Source organism: Grampus griseus (genome assembly GCF_964374135.1).
Source record: "Grampus griseus genome assembly, chromosome: 4".
In the NCBI taxonomy this organism is placed as follows: Eukaryota; Metazoa; Chordata; class Mammalia; order Artiodactyla; family Delphinidae; genus Grampus; species Grampus griseus.
Genome location: NC_138997.1, coordinates 29164640 through 29189065, shown reverse-complemented (window position 1 = coordinate 29189065; position 24426 = coordinate 29164640). Strand labels below are relative to the sequence as shown.

The 24426-nt window shown below is 34.0% G+C and overlaps 1 protein-coding gene across 1 annotated transcript in view; it reads left to right on the top strand.

Annotated features, from left to right (window-relative positions):
* The window catches only part of LRBA (LPS responsive beige-like anchor protein), a 600745-nt gene that overhangs the window by 354560 nt on the left and 221759 nt on the right, over nucleotides 1–24426 (top strand). The gene's annotated exons all lie outside the window — the stretch shown is intronic.

The window sequence follows — 24426 nt, the reverse complement described above, 5'->3', positions numbered from 1 at the left end:
TATAAAAGGAGTAATGTCTTATTCAAAGGACTGAAGATCCCAGTTATTTTACAACTGTATTTTGTGTTTATTTTATAACTTTGCTCTGTTTCTTATTTCCATTGTTTTTCTTTACTAACCTTTTTAAAAAATATTCCTTGTTATTTTTAAGAAAGTACGATATTACCTACCTAAAAACCCTAATGTTGCTTACACGTTCTTTATTACCTAAAAGCAATCCTTTGCCCTGTGCCTTAACCCACTTCCCTAAGTTAACTTTACGGCCTTAAAAAACAAAAGAATGGACGAATGCTGCTATTTTTAAAAACTCATCAACTTTAAACATTTATATATAGACTTCCTTTTTGTGGAAATTGAGAATGTGTCCCTCTATCATCATATTCCTCTCGAACGATTTCCTCTATCTCATATCCTCCAACTATAGGTATATCACAATCTTATTAAGTCAGAAGTTGAGTGTACAGTGTGGTGGCTATGTAAATAATGGTCATTGATGAAAACCGTGTAATAATGGTTATCAAATGGTAGATAACTTCTGTATTTTTGCCTAATGGATCCTGATTAGTCAGGCTTAGGTTAGGAAAACAGAAAGTATTTTCCATAATTCAAGATGAATGGAATTTAATAAATGGAATTGGAGGCTAACACAACCAGTGGAAAAACCACTGCTCGTTTTTAAGAATGTGGCAGGGCAGTACAGGAATTGCAGATAAACCACATCTACTAATATCAGTTGTCTTTGGCACCTAAAAGTCACTGCTTCTGCCTTCTGGGGACCCTGGAGAATAATGGTTTCTCATTTTCTTCTGCTGTCTAAATTTTGTGCAAATGCTTTCATTGTGGGCTCTAAACTAAAATCTGCCGGCAAGGGATGTGGGAAATAACGTTTATAAGTTTCCAGTTCCTATTGTTGTAGGAAGGGGGACCCCTTCCAGGGCCTGAGAGTGGACTCTTGTCTAACACTTGGAAATGAATTGTCTGAGGAGACACATTTACTGACAGGGCAAAAGACTTCGTTGGGAAGGGGTATCCAGGCAGAGAGCAGCGGGGTAAGGGAACCCAAGAGAACTGCTCTGCCATGTAGCTCGCAGTCTCAGGTTTTATGGTAATGGAGTTAGTTTCTGGGTTATCTTTGGCCAGTCATCTTGCTTGCCCCATAAATGGTCTGACTCAGGTTCCACCATCGTGGCGCTTGCATCTCTCACCCAAGATGGATTCCAGCGTGAGTGTTTCTGGGAGGTTGGCAGGACATATCGTCTCCTCCCTCCTCCTTTTGGCCCTTCCTGAATTCTTCTGAGTTAGTTTTAAAAGACATACTATGGACTGGCATGTCCCTCCTTTCAGTCCCTCCTGAATTCTCTTGGTTAGTTTTCAGCTGCAATACTGTTTCCTTTATCGGGACCTCCTGTTGTGAGACAACTCAGGCAAGTGGTTATCATTGTGCCTGGCCAAGGCGGGAGGTTTTAGTCAGCAGTTCCCTAACACTGCTATACAGGATAGAGCTTAGAAAAACAGGGATGGTGCTGAGAGTAAACAAGCAATTTCCAGCACATTTTACTTGTCTTCCACTTTTCTGCTCCAGCCTCCTATGTTGTTTGCCTTTTAGGCTTGGCTCATAGCTTTCATTGTAGGATTTATGCTGCATTGGATTTTGTTTTCTAGATCTCATTCTTCCTTTTCCTTGGCTTTTTACTCTCTTGTGTTGTGAATGCTTCTGGTAACTTCTCAAGAAGTGCATAAGATGTGATTTTTTTTTTTTTGGAGATTTTCAGTATCTGAGATAATCTTTGGTCTTTGTTCATGCTTGCTTGATAGTTTGACTGGGTATAGAATTGCAGGTTGAATATCACTTTCCTTTAGAATTTGAAGTCTGCCTAACTCTTCCACTGCTGCTGTTGAAAGTGTTAGATAATTCTTATTATTGTTCTTTTGAATAACATTTTGTTTTCTTCTTGGAAAATCTTGGGACCTTTATCTCAGTTTTTTTATTATTTGCCTTAATGTGGGTCTTATTGCATTCATTGATCTGGGCACTGGGTAGACCCTTTATATCTTGAGACTTGTGACCTTCAGTTCTGAAATTTTTTTCCTTTAATTATTTCCTTCTATTTTCTGAAATGTATATCCTGGATTCACCCTTTAATTTTGTGTATATTTTTTCCTTTTATTCTCTCTTTTTTAAACCCCTTCTGTGACATTTTTCTCAACTTTAAGTCTTTTCACTGAAGGGTTTTGTTTGTTTTTTCCTTAAAATTTTAATTGTAAAGAATTCATTTGTTTTCCTTCCTCTTTTAGAGGGAGGGATAGCTTCTTATCTTTGTTATATGGTTGTAAGGTCTTCTATTAGCTGCTGTTTTTTTAAAGTTTCATTCTGTTCACTGAATTCTCTTTCTTCCTTCTGAGTTTTTTTTTTTTTTTTTCTATTTGTTTTGATCTTTGTCATGTTGGAGTCTTTCCTCAAATTACAGGGCTGTTGACTGCAGCCCTTTGAAACCTAATTGGACACTCTGTACTTATATGCAGGTATGTTTCTTGGGCTTTTTCTGTAGCATTAGCAGTTGTGAGCCATCCTGCCCATTGGCAAACCCAGTCAAATATCAGCATCTGAATGCTTTCTCTTTGGGACCGTTCAGTGTATCCAAATAAGAATCCTTTTTTTTTTTTTTTTTTTTTTTAACCTGTCAGAGGATTTATGTATTGGGCATGGAAGGTGTAGAGGATGCATAATGAGCCTGCTTTCAGTCTGAGAACAAATAGGTGGAAGTATGTTGACTTTCTCTTTTCTGCTTTGTGGCATTGTGCACCTTATTCCTATTTTCCACTGTGTAAATAATTTCCTAATTTCTGAGCAAATGAATCTCAGGTTTCCCATGGGAGAGGAGACAGGAGAGAAAAATCGGAGAAGAAAATTCTTCAGCTTGAGGGAGAGATTTGGGGTCCAGCTAGTCTCTGTAGACTTATAACCTGTCTTCCTCTTTTTATGAACTCATTTTCTGTGTTCCCTAATATGTTTAAGGGCTGAGAATTTTGGGAGGTTTGCAGAGTGAATAGGTGACTTCTTACCACAATCATCTTGGTGACTACTTAGGTTGTGACTCCATTCCTTTAGTTAAATTAATGACCACTGTATATATCTTTCTGTCTTCTGAAATGTTACCGAAATCTGTGCTACAGTCTTCCTTTTTATACTACTTTTGTTCTTTGGGTCGATGCCTTTTTATTCCTTTCTACATAGTTTTATTGAGGTTTAGGTTGTTTAACAGATATGAAGGCATTTGGCTGCAGGTAACTAAAACCCCAACTAAAAGTATTTTACGTAAATAGGAAGTGTATTTCTCACCTACCAGGCAGTTACTAATATGGTTCATCTGTTCAATCATGTATTTAGTTATCCAGGCTTTTTGTACCCCTCTAGTTATTACATACTGTCATATGTTTTCATGTGTGTCTCCCCATGATTGCAAGATGATATGTGATGTGCAGGAAACAGAGAATAAAAATCAAAACAATGAAAAATAAATGAATTTAACTATCCATCAACTTCGTGGCAAACTACACAAATAAGAATTATTTCAGTAACACTGAAAGTATTCTGATTATATATTTATAGTTGGATATGTAGTAAGAGTAAAATTTACAAAGAAATTCTCAAACTTACTGTTTCATGTAATATTGATTTGCCTTTTTGAAACTATTATATGTATTTTCCAAGATAAAGGAACTAAGTACTTACATTAATTATTGTTAGTAACCAACCTTTTCAGCATAAGAAAAAAGATTCAGATCTAAAATTCAAGAATTAAAAGCACTGTAATCTTAACTTTGAATTAGAAAAATTGGTACTAACTCATGTTTTTTGTTTTTTCCTAAAAAATACATCAGTTTCCAAAACCTACTTGATTCATGGTACCCTTAATGTTTCAGTAATTTTTTTTTTTCCCCCAGTGGCTCTAGGCCATTGGTTCTCAGTCAGCAGTGATTTTAACCATCTCACCCACTTTCTCACCCCCTCTGACAAAACATTTGGTAATGCCTAGACCCATTTTTGATTGTCATAGCTGGAGGAGTGCTATTAGTATCTAGCCAGGGATACTGCTAAAGATTGTGGAATGCACAAGATACAGTTCCTCACAACAAAGAATTATCTAGTCTAAAATGTCAATAGTGCTGAGGCTGGAAACCCTACTCTAGCCTAAAAGAAATGCTTAACAGCTCTGTTTATTAAACAGTTAGATCCAAACGACTTACAAAGTATTTAGGCAGTGGTTGTTTGAAAAAATAATGCACGTAAATTAAAAGAAAAAAAATATTTTTTATTCTTAAATAACCATAATTACTTATTAATGGGATGTGCTTCTCTTTGGTATTACACAGCTTCTTCTAATCTTGAAATCGTATCTCCATTCTTATTTCCTGATCCACATTGATTTTAACATGACACTTGCTGCTGCTGCTGCTGCTGCTGAAAACTCAGTTTTGCAAAAATGTGACATGACTGAAAGAAATGTCTTGTGATCTAATATTAAAACTTGATCTCAAGCTAGTAGCTCATATGACATTTGACAGATTTGATTATTGCTGTGTTCCTGAAAAAGTATCCTGCAGTGTCCTTGTGAGTTTGCTGCAGTGACCTGGGGTGCCTCAGAGCACATGTTTCTTAGTTGTTTCTACTTAAATTTGTCTGGAAGCATTGAATGCCCCCAGTGCCTAGGTTATGGTCTCTAAATACCATTTTCTACTAAAAGGAAAATTCTCTATATTGAGAATGTGAAACTTTTCCTATAAATCACTGAGCAGATTCCATGAGATGCTTGCATCTCATTTGGGGGAAATGATTGATTCTAGGAGAAGGGGATAGAGATACAAATTAAATGATGCCATGAAGAAACAATTAGCCAAATACAGCATATGGGAAATTTTATAGGATAAATAACCCGGTTTCTTTTTTAAGATGGTATAAGGAAGGGGAGATTCTCCTTCAATAAAAACATGAAAAGCATATCAAGTAATATGTGGACTTCATTTCATTGCTGTTTGGAACCAGTTAAAAGGGAAAAAGGGTATTTTTGAGACAGGGGATTTTTACATGTGGATAATGTTAAGGAATTGTTTTACATGTAATAATGACATCATGTTTGTGTTAATTAGAAAGGGATCTCTTCATCTGTTAGAGATCCATATGACACATTTATGGATGAATGTTATGATTATTTACTTTAAAATCACCCTAAAAGAAAAATACTCCCCAAAGAAGATATTCACATAGGAGAGAGAAGATACAAAATTGTCAAACTTCTTGAAATTGTATGATGGGTACATAGACTAAGTCTATTTTTATGTATGTCTGAACATTTTCATAATAAAAAGATTTAAAGGAAGAGAAAGAAAGTGAAAGGAATGAGGATACAACAGCACATCTTTACTGAGAAAATTATACTTTTCCTACAGTTTGTCTCTGTTTGCAAGTTTCTGTATGAGTCTCATTGACTAAGACTAAAAGACAGTCTCTGTCTGTAAGAGAGGGCATTATGGAGGAAGAGAAACCTGTCTTATAGAGGAAGGCAAGGAAGAAGAGTGTTGGAAAAGGAGGTTAAGTGACCTAACCTTTAAAGTTAGTCATAGGGCAAGAGAAGAGGTTAATTATAGTCACTTTGCCAGGATTAACCAGAGGACAGCTAGTATATTCCTTATTTTAAATTAGTAAAGTGTCATTCTGAATTTAATCAGACTTCTTTCTGTTTTTTTCCCCTATAGGTAAAGAATGTAGTCTATGTCTAGTTTTCTCATCAGCAATAAAAAATCATTTTTCTATATTTTGATCTTCATGTACTTGGTTAATAGGAATCTATTCCTGACAGATGAATCTTGTTTTGTTTCTGTTTCTGAACATGTAAGATTAGTGAGTAAACTCTGGACCAAGGTAATTCCACCCTGTGAGGAATGTCAGGTAGCCAGCCAGCCTCCCTCTCTAAATAATGTTTACTCTTTCTTCTAATAGCAAGACAGATGGGGAGAGAACAGAAATTTGAGAGGAATACAGAAAAGCTTATTTGAATATGGGAAGAGATATATGCCTATAATGGCTTTTCTTGTCTGCCACCTTAGCATAGTATAGTGTATATACTTTTTTTTTACACTTTTAAATTAGACTGAAATAGCAGAAATTTAGAAGATGCTCTAATGTAAAAGAGAAGGCAGATGTAAGTATATATTGAATAATTGGTGGTTTGTAAAACTTATGAAATGTCTTTATCATTGTATTACTGAATCTTGGTTTTTTAAGCCTATGCCATCATTTTTTTATAATATTGTAACTATCTGAAAGGGAAGAATCTACACTAAAACTGAAACATCAGCTAAAGTGAACTTCTATTTCCTTGTATTTGTTGTAGAGATCTGTGGTTAGTTTGAATGATGACCTAATCTATGTCAGAGGCAGGTAGGCCATTTATCTAGGACACAGCCCATTTTCACACACATAGTCACTGAGGCTGAATTATTTGCTATCTCATTGGATAGTGTGGATTGAACTTGAGTCTCTGATAAATGGTCATCAAAGCAATGAATCTTTGGGACTATGAAAAAAAGAACATAACTGAAAAACTATTAAACCAAAATGTGTTTTCTTAGAACGAAAAAGAAAACCCACCAGACTATTTCATCTGCTGCCTAGAAACAGCATGCAGTAATATTTTGTTGTTTTCCAAGTATGTAGAATATGAACAGTGCCTTTTGATGCTCACTTTATAGCTGATATTTTACATAAAAATATTAATAGGAAAAAATGGTATATAAGTCTATTTTTGGTAGTGTATATTTTTAAAGAAATTTAGCCTTAGTAGAATTGGTCCTGTGTAGTTGGACAATGTATTAAGGAGATCCTGAACTTTCTGAACAAATATCAAGATATACATAGGCTATTCTTAGAAAATTTTAATTGTTATTATTCTCTATAAAATTATTGCTTCTGTCAAGTTTTGGGGTTGAGATGGGAAGAAGCTAAGAGGACTTTTGCCCTTGGATGATTAGAATTCAGAATTTTTATATGGTTCAGTCACTTTTTGGTCAGAATAGCACTTTGTGAGCTAACCTATGAATTGAACTAAAATTTATAACATTGTTTTGATGGGCTAATTGCTAGTTTATGGCCTGTGTTTTGAAAACACACCACATTTATAGCTTGAAGGGACTATTGCCTTTAGCCTAAGTACAAAACTTAATATTTTTTTACTCAGATTGCTACCTACTATATTTCTTTATCAGTGAAAAGTATAAGTACAACTATAGAAGCCCTTTATAAATATAATATCAAGTTTCAGAAGCAAAGCCCATATTATTGATAAATGTACAAAATACCAATTGAGTTGGTTTATTTTCCATTGAGTAAAGCATAGTGAAATCGGTGTTTATGTGCATTGATCTTGGGTTATCCCTAAGAAACTCCAGGGTTCAAATTAACCTGGGTGTACCACCCATGTCCACTCCAACCTTCATGTTTATCAAGGTAAAATTGTGTTGAAATAAACATTGGAAGATGCCCATGCATTAATTTCTGTGGAGGGAAATGTGGAGTGTAATCTTTTGCCTTGGTGAAAAGTAATGTCAGCAAAGGAAGGTAGTGTGGATTGTTAGGTGAAATCAATTTCTGCTACTCCTGTCCTGCTCCAGTTATTCCATTTTATGACTAAGTATAAGAAGCTTACAGGGGACTGATCTGCCCTGTCCTTGAGTAATAAATATAATAAATACTAGTCTGTACTCGTCTTAACAAAGCCTAAAACAAACATGAAAAGGAACTGTCTGATCCACAAGTAAATTAACTATCTTCCAGAACAAAATTTCACCCCTCTCTAAAGGAAGACAACAAAATCTAAGCAAAATAATTGTAATGAGTCCACAATATCCAGTATAAAAAGATTCCAAGACATACCAAGAAATGTGATTCAAAGAGAAAAATTCTTTAATAGCAAAGGTCCCAGAAATGATAGAGATTATGGAATTAAGAAATCTAATATATATGTGTGGAAAGATAAATAGATAAATACTCCCCATTAGTTTCACTCTACCCACCTCTTTCCAAGGGTGGGCCAGACCTAGTAAAACCTTCCAAAGAATAGAGTAAGGGAAGGGAATAATAGTGACTTTACAATGGAAAAATCTGCCAAATGATACTTTAACTAAGTGGTGATGGTTACTGTTATCAGTGATGTCAGGTGAATATCATGTAACTCCCTCATATAATGTGACTTAAAGCACCCTTCACCTCTATGATATTAGTAGCAAAAACCCATAACCCCATTATAATCATGAGGAAAACAACAGACAAACCCAGAGTGTGAACAGTTTACAGAATTTCTGGCCAGTACTCTTTAAGATTGTTAAGGCTATGAAAAACAAAGCAAGACTGAGAAACTGTCCCAGACCAGAGGAGACTGAGGGGACATGAAAACTAAATACAGTGTGGTATTTTTTTATTGGATCCTAGAATAGAAAGGGGACATTAATGAAAAAACTGGTGAAATCATAATAAAATCTAGAGTTTAGTTAATGGTAAAAATAAATGAAGAAAATAAAAAAAACTTCTGTGTAAAAAAAAGCAGTTACAAATATATTCAGATATTTAACGGAAAACATGAACAAAATAAGGAAGCCCATGGGGAATCTTAATACAAAAATGGGAACTATAAAACAGAGCCAAATGAAAGTTTTAGAACTGAAAATTATGATATTTGAACTGAAAACTTAACTAGATGTGCTTAACATTTTATTTGATACTGTAAGAAAAAGATCAGTTAAACTAAAGACAAGGCAATAGAAACTCTGCCAATGGAAGCACAGAAAGAAAAAACAGTCATACAAAATGAACAGGACATTAGTCAGCTATGGGACAATGTCAAGTATATATGACATAATACAAAAATACATATACTATGCAAACACTAATCATAAGAAATGTGAAACCCCAATATTAAAAATGGATGAAATAGATTTCAGGAATATTGGCAGAGATCAAGAATGTTTTATAATAAGAAGTCCAATTTATCAAGAAGATATAACAATCCTGAATGTACATATGCTGAATGTATATATGTCTGTGGTAGACAGGCTAAGTGCTCCCTGAAGATGTCCATATCCCAGTCCCCAGAATTTGTGAATATGTACCTTACATGAGAAAGGAACTTTGCAGAGCTGATTAAGTTAAGGATCTGGAAGTGGGGAGATTATCCTGGGTTATCTGAGTACCCAGAGTAAATACAGGGTTCTTAGAGAGTAGAAATAGGAGAGATCAGAGAATGAAACGTGATGTCAGAAGCAGAAGTCAGAGTCAGAGAGAGAGATTTGAAGATTCTACACTGCTGGCTTTGAAGATGGAGGAAGAAGGGGCTGCTGGCCAAAGGATGCATATAGTCTCTAGAAGCTGGAAAAGACAGGGAAGTGGATTTTCCTCACAAGCCTTCAGAAGGAACTCAGATTGGTGTTGTTTATTTTAGCCCTCTAAGATCTATTTCAGAATGGTAACCTACAAGACTGTAAGGTAATTTTACATGTTTTAAGGCACTGTTTGTAGTGATTTGTTATAGCAGCAATAGGAAACTGACATAGCATGAAATAATAGAGATTGTAAAATAGGAAGCAAAAACTGAAGGAACCAAAGGGAGAAATAAATTCACAATTTATAGCTGGAGATTTTAAAATTTCTCTCTCAGTGATTGATAGAACAATAGGCATAAAGTCAGTAACTATATAGAAGACTGGAAAAATGCTATCAACCAATTTGATTTTAGGATTTTCTATGTATAACATCATGTCATCTACAGATAGTGACAGTTCTACTTCTTCCTTTTCAGTTTGGATTCCTTTTATTTCTTTTTCTTGTCTGATTGCTATGGCTAGGACTTAAAACTATGATGAATAAAAGTGGCAAGAGTGGGCATCCTTGTCTTGTTCTTGATCCTACAGGAAACTCTTTCAGCTTTTCACCATTGAGTATGATGTTAGCTGTGGGTTTGTCATATATGGCCTTTATTATGTTGAGGTATGTTCCCTCTATGCCCACTTTCTGGAGATGGTGCTGGTAACATAGATGTATAAATTTATTAAAACTCATGAAGCTGTATACACCTATTATCTGTGTATTTTACCGTATGTAAGTAATACCTTAATAAATTTTTAAGTACGAAAGTAGTGATTGATTTCAGCACCTAAGTATTTTCTCTTCTTTTACTTTTTACTTGTGGGGGCTTTGAATGTTGAAGGTGATATTATACGGAATTAGTTTGCTTTCATTTAAAGGTTGCTATTTTTGATATAAATTATGAATGAAGTAAAATAAACCAAAGAAAAAAACGTGGCCTAGGAAAGGTCTATATTTGTATCAACATAAAAACACATGGACAAATATGAACAAACCTTACTATTAATGTTAGAGGTGGAGGTCAAATAGATAAGTATTTTAGCCTGTTGATCCTCAGAAATAAAATATACTCATTGAACCCCAGTAAATTCCTATTCTGCTCTCATTGTTGTAACAGGTATACAGAGGTGAGAAATAGACAGGTAAGAAAAAAGGTTTGGTGAGCTCTCAGATGGTTACTGAGGTCCATGTTGGTTTTCAGTTACCTTTTCTAAATCAAGTCTTCACTCCATTGACTGTGAAGGACTGTGACCTGAACCTGAGGTAATTGACGGAAATCAGGAGTAAAGCATTTAAAATTGAAAGGAGTTGTATTCTTATCTTTAAAGACAGTGAGCAGGAAGGCAGGCTTCTCCTAAGTGATGAAGAACTCTAAGAATCTATAGAAAGAATTTTGGAAACTTTAAAGGAGAAAAAAAGTAAATAAGTTGAACTCTGAAAACTACTGAAAGAAAGAAAGAAAAAGTCATTTTTATCCTCCATGACAATATACAAAAATTGATAACATAACATAGTCAACAAATTTAGAAAATGGTGACATACCTTTTCTCATTCAGATTTTAATAAATGTTTTTATGCATACCTACATAGTTTTATTATATCAATAAATGTAATCAACTCAGTGGTTGTTTTTGTTGCATGTGTGTTTTATTTTCAGGCATGCTTTCTCCCCTCTTTTCTTGGCTCTCCTCAGCCCCATCTCCTTCCCCACAGACCATCTCCCTCCATACCTAACATGTATTAACAATCTAATATGTATCCTTTCATATTTTTCTCTGTTTTCATATAAAGATTTGTGTTGTTCGTGAATTTTTTTTATTGATTTACAGAAATGAAATCCTATTATAAATGCTTTTTGGTGTATTGTTTTTCTTGCTCTACTATATTTTGATGCTGGATGTTCAGCCGAGTCAAGCTGATGTGGGTTTCATTCATTCTTTTCAATAACGGAAGAAGACGATGTATCATAATTTTTCAACCATTTTCCTAATGACATACATTGGATTTCATAGTTTTGTTTACCACTTTTGTTTATGTCACTATGAAAAATGTGGCTGTCTTTATTTTTAATAAATAATGTAAGCCTACTTTCCAAAGGGGTTTTACATTTCATGTTTTCACCAGCAATATACACTTTTCTTTGCATTCCTGTCAGCAAAAGGTGTTATAGCTCCTTATCACATTTAAGCCTGATAGTTGTCTTCCAGAGTGTCAAGAACTATCATGGACCTGAAATTTTACGTTACCTGCAAGGTAACAATTTATCTTGCCAAAATTTCCTGAATGCTAGCAGAAGACATGAGACACCTGGGTCAGAGGCAGAGACCTTTATTACAACACAATGAAGAGAATAAGCATCATGTTAATGTCTGTTCCCCTTGCCCCCAAGTTTCTCGAGGTGCTGTGGACTTAATTGTGTCCTTCATTCGTGTATTGAAACCCTAACCACCACCGCCACCACCACCTGCCCCTGCATTGTGACTGTATCTGGACATAGGGTCTTTAGGAGGTAATTAAGTTTTAATGAGGTCATGAGTTTGGTGCCCTAATGTGATAGGACTTAAAAGAAGAAGAAGAGTGATCTCTTTCGCTCTCTGAGGATACTGTGAGAAGGTAGTCAACTACAAGCCAGGAAGAGAGCTCTCACCAGGAACTAAATCTTCTGGCACCTTGACCTTGGACTTCCCAGCTTCCAAAAGTGTGAGAAATGTATTTCTTAGGGTTAAGCCACCCAGTCTGTGATATTGTATTATGGCAGTATGAGCAGACTAAGCTAAGAAGCCCAGGCAGATACTGTGCACCCACTGAGTTTACATCCCAGTTGAGCAACCTCTATCTTTAGGAACCCAAAATGTTTACAATGGACAGTGAAGTCTGGCCCTTGCCCCAAAGGTCATCATTATCTTTATTATACTGGACAGTAAACAAACTTGCCCTTTGCTCTGAAGCAAGACACTGTCTGTCTCTTCCAAGGCTGTTCTCTATACAAACATCCTTGAAAAGAATGTCTGGAACAAAAGGGCAATTTTGCCTCACTCTGAACTCCTGCAGAAATATCAACACCCAAAACAAAGTTGTCATGATTATCTTATGACTTGGTCCTTCAATCTCTTTCTGTTACACTCTTCTTTATTCTGTCATACATTCAATATACTGTCTTTAACAGGTATCTAACTTTAAATTTATTGTACATGTTTAACACCTTTTTGAGATCTCTCTCTCACAAGCTACGTCCTTACTCATTATCTCTACTTAACATAGCCTGTGAATTTTGCCTGTATCTCATACCCTGCTCCCAGTGTTTAATGTTTCTTTTGGTTTTCATCTATCCCGTTTTTTCCCTTATCTTCTATAGCAGAATTGAATATTTTTAGATAATATAGAAAATTCATATTACATATATGTTCAGGATTTTTGGGGGGTTGAGGTATTAGAAAACTTATATTTCTGTTACGTGCTGATAATTCATCATAGGGGAATGATACTTTTATAGGGTTTTTTCCCAATTTCTGGAAGAGTGTCCACTTTTTGTTCTTATAATACATTCCTTTTAAAGTGAACCAAATAATAAATTTTTAGTACTTATGAGAGGTCATTTTAACCACCCTCTCCGGGAACAGTAAATTTTGCTAACCTTGATTATGGCCCCACTGAATGCCGTTACTAGGAGCTGAGGCAGAGTTCACTGTTTTATAAAGTCTAGAGATCTCTTTTCTATTTAGTTTTGAAACTAATTGTGGAAGCAAGGAGTGGGAGATAAGGAATAATTTTCAGCAGAAATAGTTAATTTCATCATTTATTCATTAAGTATACATTCATTCAGTTATATAATGTACTAGGTACTCCAGGTTTATAGAATTAGTAATACATATGTCTACCTAAGGAAATTTATTGTCTGGTAAGGGATACATTACAAATAAACGGAATTCGTACTAGGCCTGTGATAGCAGAAAACAGAGAATTGTTGCATCTGCTTGGGAAGTCAGAGGTTTTACAAAACCTTGGCTTGGCCTTTAAGGATGAGACTTTCACCGTGGAGGAAGTACTAGGTAGTGGCTTAGAGCACAGTGTTAGAAGCCTGATAGACTTGGCTATACCACTTACTAGTTATGTGATATTGACTAAGTCATCTAACCTCTCAAAAATCATTTCCTCATTTATAAAATGGTGAAAATATCTATTTCATAATGCCATTTTGATAATGAATTGAAATAAAGCTCTTAACATAGATCTTGGCATATAGCGAGCTCTAATTAAATTGTATTTGTTGCTGCTTGCTATTACTGTCTACTACTACTGTAATACAAGCACCCTCACCACCTCCTCTCCCAAGCTCACTAAGAGTTTGCTTTCCAGATAAGACCACCAACACATGGAAGGCATGTAAGCATGAAACAGCATAGCATGGTTGAATGAGTATATGTTGTGTGACATGGTTGGAACATGAAATATGTCTGAAAATATTCAAATATGATGAGGACTTGCTCTAAAGTAGATTTCAGTGTGCATGACCGAGAGCAGATGGATATAAGTGCTGATAGGGAGATAGAATCTGTTGAACTTGTTGACTGAGAGATGACTGAGGTCAAAAGGAATGATGTGTAGGCATTAGGATGACTCAGATTTCTGTGTGGTTTTTGTGATTCCCTTTAGCAAAATAGTGTGTAATGGACTAATGGTAGCTCCTGAGGGGACAATAATGAGTTCATTTTTGGATATGTTGAATTTGACAATTTAGAGGATATTGTTGTGGAGGTATCTAGCAAGTGGTTGGATATGAGTCCAACTGTCCTCTCCATGTAGAGGTAATCACCGCTAATGTCTTATCAGTAGATTCTAGCACTCCTGTGTGGTTTAGTATTAGAAGCAGTGGTCATGGATGAAATCCCTCACTGTAAAATGAGAGGGCTGAGAATCCAGCCACCCTTCTAAAATCCAAAGAATGTCAAATTGGAATACACAAAAAAAGGAAACTGATGTAGACATTCTTGAGAAATGTAGGGGACAGTTGGGTGCATTCAGGGATAATTTGTGGAAGTGCAAGAGTAGGAAAACTTCTCTTGGCAGTTCGCTGTCCATTGATAAAAATTGTCCAATTTAGTGGTATAAAGTTGTATGTAATATTCTCTTATTATTCTTTTAGTCTCTGTGTAATCCATAGGGATGCTTTTTCTCTTCTGATATTGATAATTCCTGATATCATTCTTGATTTTGGTAATTTGTATCTTCTCTCTTTTTTGCCTGAGCAGTCTGGTTAGAAGTTTATGTATTTTATTGATCTTTTCAAAGAGCCAGTGTTTGGTTTCACTGATTATTTTTTCTCTATTTTTCGATTTTCTGTTTCATTGATTTTCACTTTAATTTTTATTTCTTTTCTTTTGCTTACTTTGGGTTTAATTTGCTCTTATTTTTTCTAGTTTTTTTAAGATGGAAGCTGAATCATTGATATGAGACCTTTTTTCTTTCCCACTAATATAGATGTTTAATGCTAGAAATTTCCTTCTAAGTATTACTTTAACTGCCATTCCACAACTTTTTATATGTCGTGGTTTCATTTGTATTCAATTCAAAATACTTCCTAATTTTTTTCTCAGACCCATGGGTTTACTTAAAAGTATACTATTTCGTTTTCATATTTTGGGAATTAAAAAAAAATCTTTCTGTTACTGATTTCTAATTTAATTCCATTGTTGTCAGAAAATATACCTTTATATGATTGGAATTAACTAAATTTATTGCAACTTGGTTTTTGGCTCATAATGTGCTCTATCTTTGTAAATGTATATTCTACTGTTGTTGGATGGAGTGTTCTATAGATGTCAGTTCATGTTCAGTGTTCTTGTTCAAGTATTCTATATCCTTACTGATGTGCCATCTACTTGCTTTATCAATTATTGAAAGGGAAATGTTGAAGTCTGTTTATAGTTGTGGATTTGTGTATTTCTAGTTTTGGTTCTCTCAATTTTTGCTTCATATATTCTTTAAGCTCTATTATCAGTTCAGAAACCATTAGGATAATTATGACCTCTTGAGGAAATGATCTGTTATTATTATGAATGACCCTCTTTATTCCTATTAATGTTTTTTTGCTCTAAAATCTACTTTGTCCAATTTGATGTCTTTTACCAATAATTCTATCATTTGTGTCATTTGATTAATTAATTTCTCTCCTCATTATGGGTTATATTTTCCTGATTTTTTTTCAGGCCTGGTAATTTGTGAATTGAGTACCAGCTGTTGTGAATTTTACCCTGTTGTGTGGTGGATATTTTTGTATGCTATAAATATTTTAATTCGTTTTTCTAAGATACAATTACGTACCTTGGAAATGGTTTGATCTATGTGGATCTTGCTGTTAAGGTTTGTTAGGCAAGACCAGAGCAGCATTTAGCCTAGGGCTAATTTTTCCCCCTCTACTGAGGCAAAACCCTTCTGAGTACTCTAACCAGTGCTCGATGAATTATGAGATTGTTTTTTGCTCTGGTTGTGTGAGCTCTGCATATTGTTCCCTGTAATTTGGGGGAATGATCCTTTACTGGTCTCAGGTTGTTTTCTTAAGCTGATCAGATCTCACCTGAAGACTGCAGATCTCAGGAGCTCTGCTACTTTTCAGCTTTCTCCAATCTGCTACTCTATCTTGCAGTTTTAGCCCCCTTGATCTCATAGTACTTCAAGCTGTTTTCTCTGTTCCTAGAGACCACTCTGTTCCTAGAGACCACTATGTTCCTGCCTGCTCTGGGGCTTGCAGAGTCTCCTCTGGCAGAGAGCTGGGGCAGTAGGTGGTGTCACCACTTTTTTTTTCCTGTCTCTCAGAGATCACTGTCTTTCACTGCTTGGTGTTTCATCTCTTAAAAACAATTTTTTCCACATGTTATATCCGTTTTAAACATTTTTTGTGTACAAGGGTAAATCCAGTTCCTGTTACTCCATCTTGGTCAGAAGTTGAAATATGCTGACCCTTGAACTTATTTATTTATTTTTTAATGCTGTGTTATAGTTTTCCTTTTCATTTTTCTGTCCCTTTTTGCTTTGTGCTATGTTTGTGTTCATGTGTTCCCAGAATCTTAGACTGTATGTAGTTTGTGAGGTTGGGCTGACTCTCCATCCATCAGTCAATGTCTTCCATGTTCCTGGCACCATGTTTGGTATGTGAATAGAAAGATGACTAACACCAGTGGCCTAATCTCAGCTCCAGGAAGTAGGAACTCCAATCTAGTGAGGGTGTGCAGGGTTATTGAGTTCTGCAATGAAATCATGTTAACCCTCAAATCTTATTTAAATAGCACTCATAATGTTTTCTGTAATATAGGTCCTTTAAAAAAATACCTTTTTGGAAGATTATATCTGAAGCTGAATATGAGCACAGTATTTAGTTTCATACTGTAACATGGAAGCAAATAAGAACCTATACTAGTCATTTATAATTGACTCCAGCTAAACAAGATGAGTACTTAATAGGAGGAAGAAAGCTAAAAAAAATAAAGTGGAAAAGTATTTCCCTCTAATTAGGAAGAAAGTGTCCTGATTTTAGCATCAAGTTCTAATGTAACTTTTTCCTTTTCCTTTTGCTTTTTATTTCTGTTCTCTGTTGTGTTTGAAGAACAAAAGCAAATTTCTTGAAGATAAAGGTTTTCCCTTTAATTAGTTTAAATAGGTTAAATAGGTCACCAGAGAATCTTCCAATGACTAAATGATGTTGTATCTGCTACAAAGAGATAAATAGTCTAGCTACAGGCTGATATTACTCTAATTTGAAGATTGGGTTTCCTGTATGTAGGGAGGGCGTTTGATACCAATCTGAGACTGAGATTGAGTTCATAAAGTAAGAATTGGCATCGAGAAGAAAGATAGTTTGTGTCCATTGCTTGTTTTAAAAGTATATATTATAGAATATTCCAGCACATTTAAAATTAGGTGGTTTTTTATTAGTGCTGATTTAAATTTAACTCTTTGTTCAGGAATAGAAAGCTCATGACCTTAGAGAGTCAGTGTGCAGAATAATAGCTAAAAACATTTTGTAACTTAAATTCAGTGACAATAGCATGTCCTTCTCACAAGTTTTTGAGAAGTAACTAGGAATTTTTCCAATCTAAATGGAAAAATTATAAGGTATTATTTATATTACCATTTCCTCATATCATACATGTAAGGAAAATTAACTATAAATATTTTTGAAGAAAAAATAATATGGATATTGTTAGCATAAAAATGCAAAAGTGATTTTGGGAATAGAAAGTTAGGCAGACTGGTATTAAACCATTTTGGGGAGAAAATAGCTAAACTAGAGAAATGTCTTTTTTGACCTTTTTCTAATTTTGAATATAGATTAATGCATAAATTAATGCATGTTTATGTTTAATTTACCTCAATAAAATGAAGGGTATTGGTCTAATGATTGTTTTCTCAAGGCATTTGAATTAGACAAAACTCTTTACTGGATAAAGGTAATAAAAACTTGATAAGGTACCAGACTGTATATTTTTTAGTAGCATTTTTACTACAAAATATTTAAAATTTTCTTTGTACGGATTTCAAGGTAATTTCTGTATCTCTATACTAAAATCATATGGAACACTTTCACATCTTGTTCATGGTAAAACTGACATTGTGGCTTTATTTTTATTATATTTTTATCTTAAAAGGTACCTCCAAATCCAAATGTCTCTATTTTAATTCACGTACTTATCTAAGTTTATTCTACTCCTTTTCTGAAAACTTAATACCTAGCTCTTTATGTACTGTTACGAAAAATAAAGTAAGATGCATTCATGTTGCTTATTATTCTTCCTTATTAACCTTTTGTGGTGTATCTGGGTCCTTCTTTCAAAAAAAAAAAATCAGATTGGAGATATAGTTTAAATTTTAAAAAATCTAAAAATTAGTTAGCTGGTGGATAAATACCTTCTTTGTTCTGCTTATTCATTATTATATTTGGCTTTTGACTTGTTAGGATATATACTAAATGTTAGTTCAATAAGAGGTGGCTTTATGATACATCATTTAGAATGCAAATTATTTTTAAGCTGAAGAATATTGAAAATAAAACAGAACCAACTGAGTCTGAATTATTTACAGGCCAAGGGCTTAAAGGTGCACTACTCCAGCACAAATATTAAATTATGAAATGGGAATTTCAGTTTGCCATAAATCTGTCTGCCATAGCAGCTTAAAATAAAATAGTTTTACCTATCTAAAGCAACATCAATTTGCCAGTCATTGCTTTATGTATCAAAGAGCGTTCTGTGAAAATATCAATATCATTGGTTAATATAAATGAAATTAATTTTTAAAGCTGGGCTAAAGGTTGACATCTGAAAAATTGCATTACTTTGTAGAAGAGAAATTTCTGTCTTCTAGTGAAATTTCAGGTCATGAGGGCAAGTAATTTTCACAATCTTCAATGGGAGCCAGTGAAATATGAACTTCATTGTCACCTAGCCCCAAAGCGATAAGATAAAATGAGCTGATACATCATTTGCTGTGGTTTTATCATCTCCCTCAGTAATTGGAAGAGAAAACCTAAGAGTGTATGTGTCTGTATGCTCCCCTCTTGCTCCTCCCAGCTGCCCCATCATCCACTCCCAGGCTAAAACCACTTTAGCCCAATCAATACAGAGGTCACGTAGCATTTTATTTATATATTTAAAATTTTTCATACTGACTAAGCTGCCAAGTAGAACATTAGAGTAATGAATATGTTTAATTGAATTTTTCACCCATGAAAATGCTAAGAAGAATACTGTACTGTATCACAGAACTAGTAAGCAGAAGGAGGAAATTTACTATATAGATGAAAAATATCAAATGACTCATAATTAATTTAAAAGATAATTTTCTCTGTATTCATAACTTTTATACTTTTGTTGTCATTGTTCTGTTCTTTTCCAAGTTTGGGGACATTCTGTGTGTGTATGGATATATATTAAATAACAAAATTACCATCTTAAAATTTCTACCAGAGTCAAGTATATGCCATTTTTCAATTCAAAAAGACCTCTAAGTTTTGTTTTAAGAATATATCTTTAAAAACTTTACTAACATTTATATAGTTGATGATGAAGTACATCCTTAAACCAACTGGAATTCAGTATTAGAATAAATTTAATGCTGTGCTTTGATATCAAGCTTCAGAGAAAATTACATGCAGCAAAATCCAAAAACTATGTTATTAATAGAGTGGTACAAATTTAAAATACTCGATTAAAATTACTTTAAACTGTTTTGGTAAAATTGCAATTATCGTAAATAAAACATATTTGCACATGTATTTAGTGGTGAGTTGATAGACTATTTTTAGACTAGTGTCTTATTTTTTAACATGTGTTTTCATTTTAAATATATTTCAAATATTTACTGTTTTCCCATATTAAGGTATAATCCTTGTGACTAATTTATAATTATGTTCCATGAAAATGGGATATGAATATTTTCTACCTGTGGTATCATTATTTAACTGATGGCATGATTAGTTTATATTTTGTATGCTAAGTTTAAAATGTTTTTCTTCATGTTAAATATATATCCATATACTTTGGAAATGGTTTTGTTGTGAAATTTTAAGTACTATTGTTTGTATATTTTATCTAATTTTACTTTTATTATTGAATTCTTCAGAAATCAGTGTGGAATTCTCTGAAAGAGTAAAACCTCTCCAAAAATCGGTGAATATTTGGGACTAAGATATACAGTGCTAGCTGTAAACATTAAGAATAGTGTTTCTAAAAACACTTTTTATTGATTCTGTATGTGCAGACTCCCATGTAAATATTTATTTTTGAGGTTAAAACATTTGATCACTTTTTAGTATCTTTCCCTTTAAAAAGAATTTGAAAACATTTTATATTTATTGAGGGTAGATTTTGAAAACAAAACCTTTTTTTACTTATGTGGAACAAATATGACTATATTTTCAGAGACTATTTTAAATCTATTTTTTGAACATACCTAATATTCAGTAAATAAGAGTATCTTGCAGTTGGGCAATAAATGCAGGTTTCTTTTTTATTCTTTCATGAGGATGAGAAAGCAGAAGAAAGTGTTATTTGGATAAATTCATTAGCTTTTCAAAATGAATGGTTAAAGGTGAAAAATACTTTGCTTTCAAGCCAATTAATGCAACAGGGTGAAGAAATTTTCCCACGTATTCATAGTATACTATTTGAAGTGTAGAATAAAAGCTGTGTACTATTCAGGCAAAATAATAAATCCTTTTTCAGAGTCACAATTTTCAGATAAAAATTTTAAAGAAAATATGTTTGATATTTTTAATGTAAAGAAATAGTATATATGGTTTTATATGTATGTGAGTATATATACATGTATATATTAAATACTGATTTCTTTTTTCCTCTCTACAACCTTATGTCAACATTTAACCAATAAACTATCTTTGTTCAAACAAATTATTAAAATATGAAAGTTGAATTCACTAATAATACTAACGATATGAAAACAAGGTGGTAAACATTCAGAGAGAGTGCTGAGGGCTTAAGCTTTCAAGCTATTCAAGACTTGTGGTCATAACTGCAGAGCAATGGTAATGATACGGTTTCCATAGCAACTGATTCATTGGAGGGCTAGACCTCTGTCTAGGGTGCTGTCAGTGTATGTAGAGTTTCAGTGAACAGAAAGTCCCAAAGAAGGGTCTGCTTCTACCTAATCCAGTTTTAATTGAACTCTAGAGACTTTGAAGTGAAGCCTCAGACCAGGAATATACCAGTCCAATAAGAAATAAACCTCTTGCTGAGCTAGGCCTCAGCTGCTTTTCAGTACTGACACCTTTTCCTAATGAATACTTAAAAGAAATGTTATTATATCAATTTCAGCTAGTAATTCTGTTAGTTAAGAGATTCTTTGTTTCTATTTTAAATCCCACTATCTTGACCATAAGTGTAGAATTTCATTTGTTACTTTTTTTTTAAGTCAGTCTAATTTTTTGTGTGTAAGATTTTAAATTTTGATAGCTTTGGCAATTTTAAATGATTTTCTGTCTCTCCTCCTGTTTCTTTTTCTCTAAGTTTTAAAACACTACTTTACCTGCTTATATTTAACGCTGATTGCACACTGTCATACATTCAGTATGATACCATTGATATCAGGTTTGAAAACATGTAGAACAATTCTGGATATTATTTGTGGATGTGTATGTACTAATAGTATAAAAACTTACATGGGAATGTTAAACCTCAAAACACGGATAGTGATTGGCTCTGATGAAGGAGGAAAATGGGATCAGGAAGGGTTATACATGGGAATTTCAACATTATCTGTAATGCTTTATAAGTTTTTAAAATATATAGGACAGTGTAGCAAAATGTTAGGATTTTCTAAGGTTCAGTAATGGGTACGTGGGGCTTATGTCATTTTCTGTAGTTTTGCGTATATTTGACATTTGGTAATAAAACAAATTTTAAAGGACCATACCACTTGCTATATTTCAAGTATATTTTTAAAAAAACTATACTGCTTAAAGGAATGGGATATAAATTGAACTTTTTGATTGATTGGAAAACTATTACATGAAAAATCTTGTAAGAGTGTTTTAGTATACTTCTGCTAGTAATTGGAATAGTCTAGAAAATAATTAAATCTTTAGTTGCATGGCCATGATCTTGCAATGATTGCCATCACCATTATGAGCAACAATACTTGTTGTATAGCTTTATAGTATATAAGAGGTAGAATTTTAAGACCAGTGTGTGATATTTTTAGCGTATGACAGAGCTTAAAGCCTAATGCTTTGTTGTTTGATTTTCCTCTTTCACTTTTAACACAAGTACAGGAAAACAAATGTAGTTGATTAAAATTTCTGATGAGTTGAGTTCTAGTTTAACAAACATTTAAAATGTGGCAATGTAGTATATAAGTAAGCTCTGGACATTTGGATTAGAAAACCTGGGAGGAGGCCAGACTGCCACTAACTTCCCAAGGGACTTTGTATTAAGTATTTATCTTGTTTAAGTCTCATTTTCCTTATTAATAGTTGGATAGATTGGGCTACAAGTGTTACAGAACATGTATTGGATTCTCTACTACTTGATAAGTTAAGTATGGCAAACTCAAATACCAATGGAAACTAGACAGATAGTAAATGAGTGAATGAGTGGAGACTGTTTCAAAACCGAGAGTACATGCCAGTTGTACTATGTGTACTATAGATCTAGGTTTGACAGATGCTCCAGTTTTTCCTTAGAAACCAGAAATCTGAATATTTATGTAAATAACCATTTTCTCAAGTATTTTCAACTACTTGAAATTTTGGGAAAATACCATACGCCCCCCCCCCAAATTAATGTGGATCATATATGGAATTCCGGTTGCCATCCATTGATTCATTTTAATCATTCAAAAACATCTACTTTGTGTCAGACCTTGTTCTAGAAGATGGAAATAGAGTGCATTCAAAGCCTTTGGTCTAATAGAGCTTAGATTCTAATATTCTAGTGCTGAAGAGAGGCAATAGACAAGCAAGGAAATATTGTAATTTCTGGTGGTGATAAGTGTTACAAAGGAAATCTGATGAGTTTGGGGTGGGATGAGGCAGTAGTGGCGGAAGTGGAGTTTAGATCCTGTGGCTTCTCTAAGGAGGTGACATTTGAGCAGAAATGTGACTGTGAGGGTGAGCCAGCCATACAAAGATCTGGGAGAAGAACATTCCAAGCAGAGGAGAAAGCAAGTATAAAGGCCCTGAGGAAGAATGAGTTGGGCTCATCAGACAGTCCCAGATGTAAGGCTTTATAAACAGTTATAAAGAGCTTCAGAGTTTATTAGGCGTATAATGCAGAACCACTGGATGGTATTAAATATACGAGTATATGATCTGATTTATACTTAAAAAGTTATATTTTTTTGGCTTCTCTGGTCATAGTAGATTCTCCAGGTAAGATTAGAAGGAGAGAGACCAGTCAGGAGGCCACTGCAGACTCTGGAGCCTTGGAGCTACTGGTTGTGGTCGGAGAAAGGGGTGCATGTGACCTCTGGTTTAAGAAACTATTTGAGAGTAGAACCGATGTTTTGTCCTCTTTTTTTCTCCTAATTTCTCTTGATCTTACTTATATAGGTATTGATTGTATGAAAGGGATAGTAGGATTTTCTCTATCACCTGTTTTAAAGCTGAAAGTGTGATTAGTTGTTTGGGACTTTGAAATGTTGTCTTGTTTTTTCAAAAAACACCAAGCTTAAGAATTGTACCCAGTCTTTCATTTCTAGATTGTATGGTACCAGAAATAGAATAATTTCTGTAGAAAAATCTAAATACATATTTAGTGAGTTAAATAAGGTTGCTCTCTTTTTTTTTTCCCAAAAAAATCCTCTGTATTTTGCATTGAGGAATGTAGTTTTTTTACAATTAAGATCTAGAAAATGGAAATCAAAAACAAACATTTTCGTAGGATACATTCTTACTATTCATTATTTTTCCTCTGTTTATCCTGTCTTTGTCCTTACAGTGCAATATCATAATCAAATGTCATTTTATTTGTATTTTTTAATGGTGGTTACTTTTGAGAAATTTATCTTAGTTGTTTAACTTAATTTGCTGTCACGGATTTTCATCAGTGTTTGATTGCAAATACATCTCATTTTCTTCATTAATATTCTGTGACGTACTAGTGTGGAGAAATTCCAGTTCTGGTTTTCATTTAACACCTTCATAATTAAGCTTTTGAAATGAACTTTTTAAAAAACAAAACGAATAACAAAGCAACAAAGTGGCTTAGGACTAAAGACAGGATTACTTTGAGTTGGCAAAGATTCTAAGCCATTGCGTCTGTCACATGGGATGACAAGAATTGTAACAAGTCACTCTGACAACCTCCTACTCCATAGAGAGATTACACTGAGTTCATTCGCAGGTTTGTGTTTAGCCTAGCTGACAAGATGATACTTAACCTCTCATACAGTCAGTCTTTGTGCTTTCTGAATGAGTGACTGTTGCCTTAACAGTGACCTTATAAGTGTGATTTTTTGAAGTTATGAACTTAAATTAGTAATTTTAAAGTATGCAAAAAGTA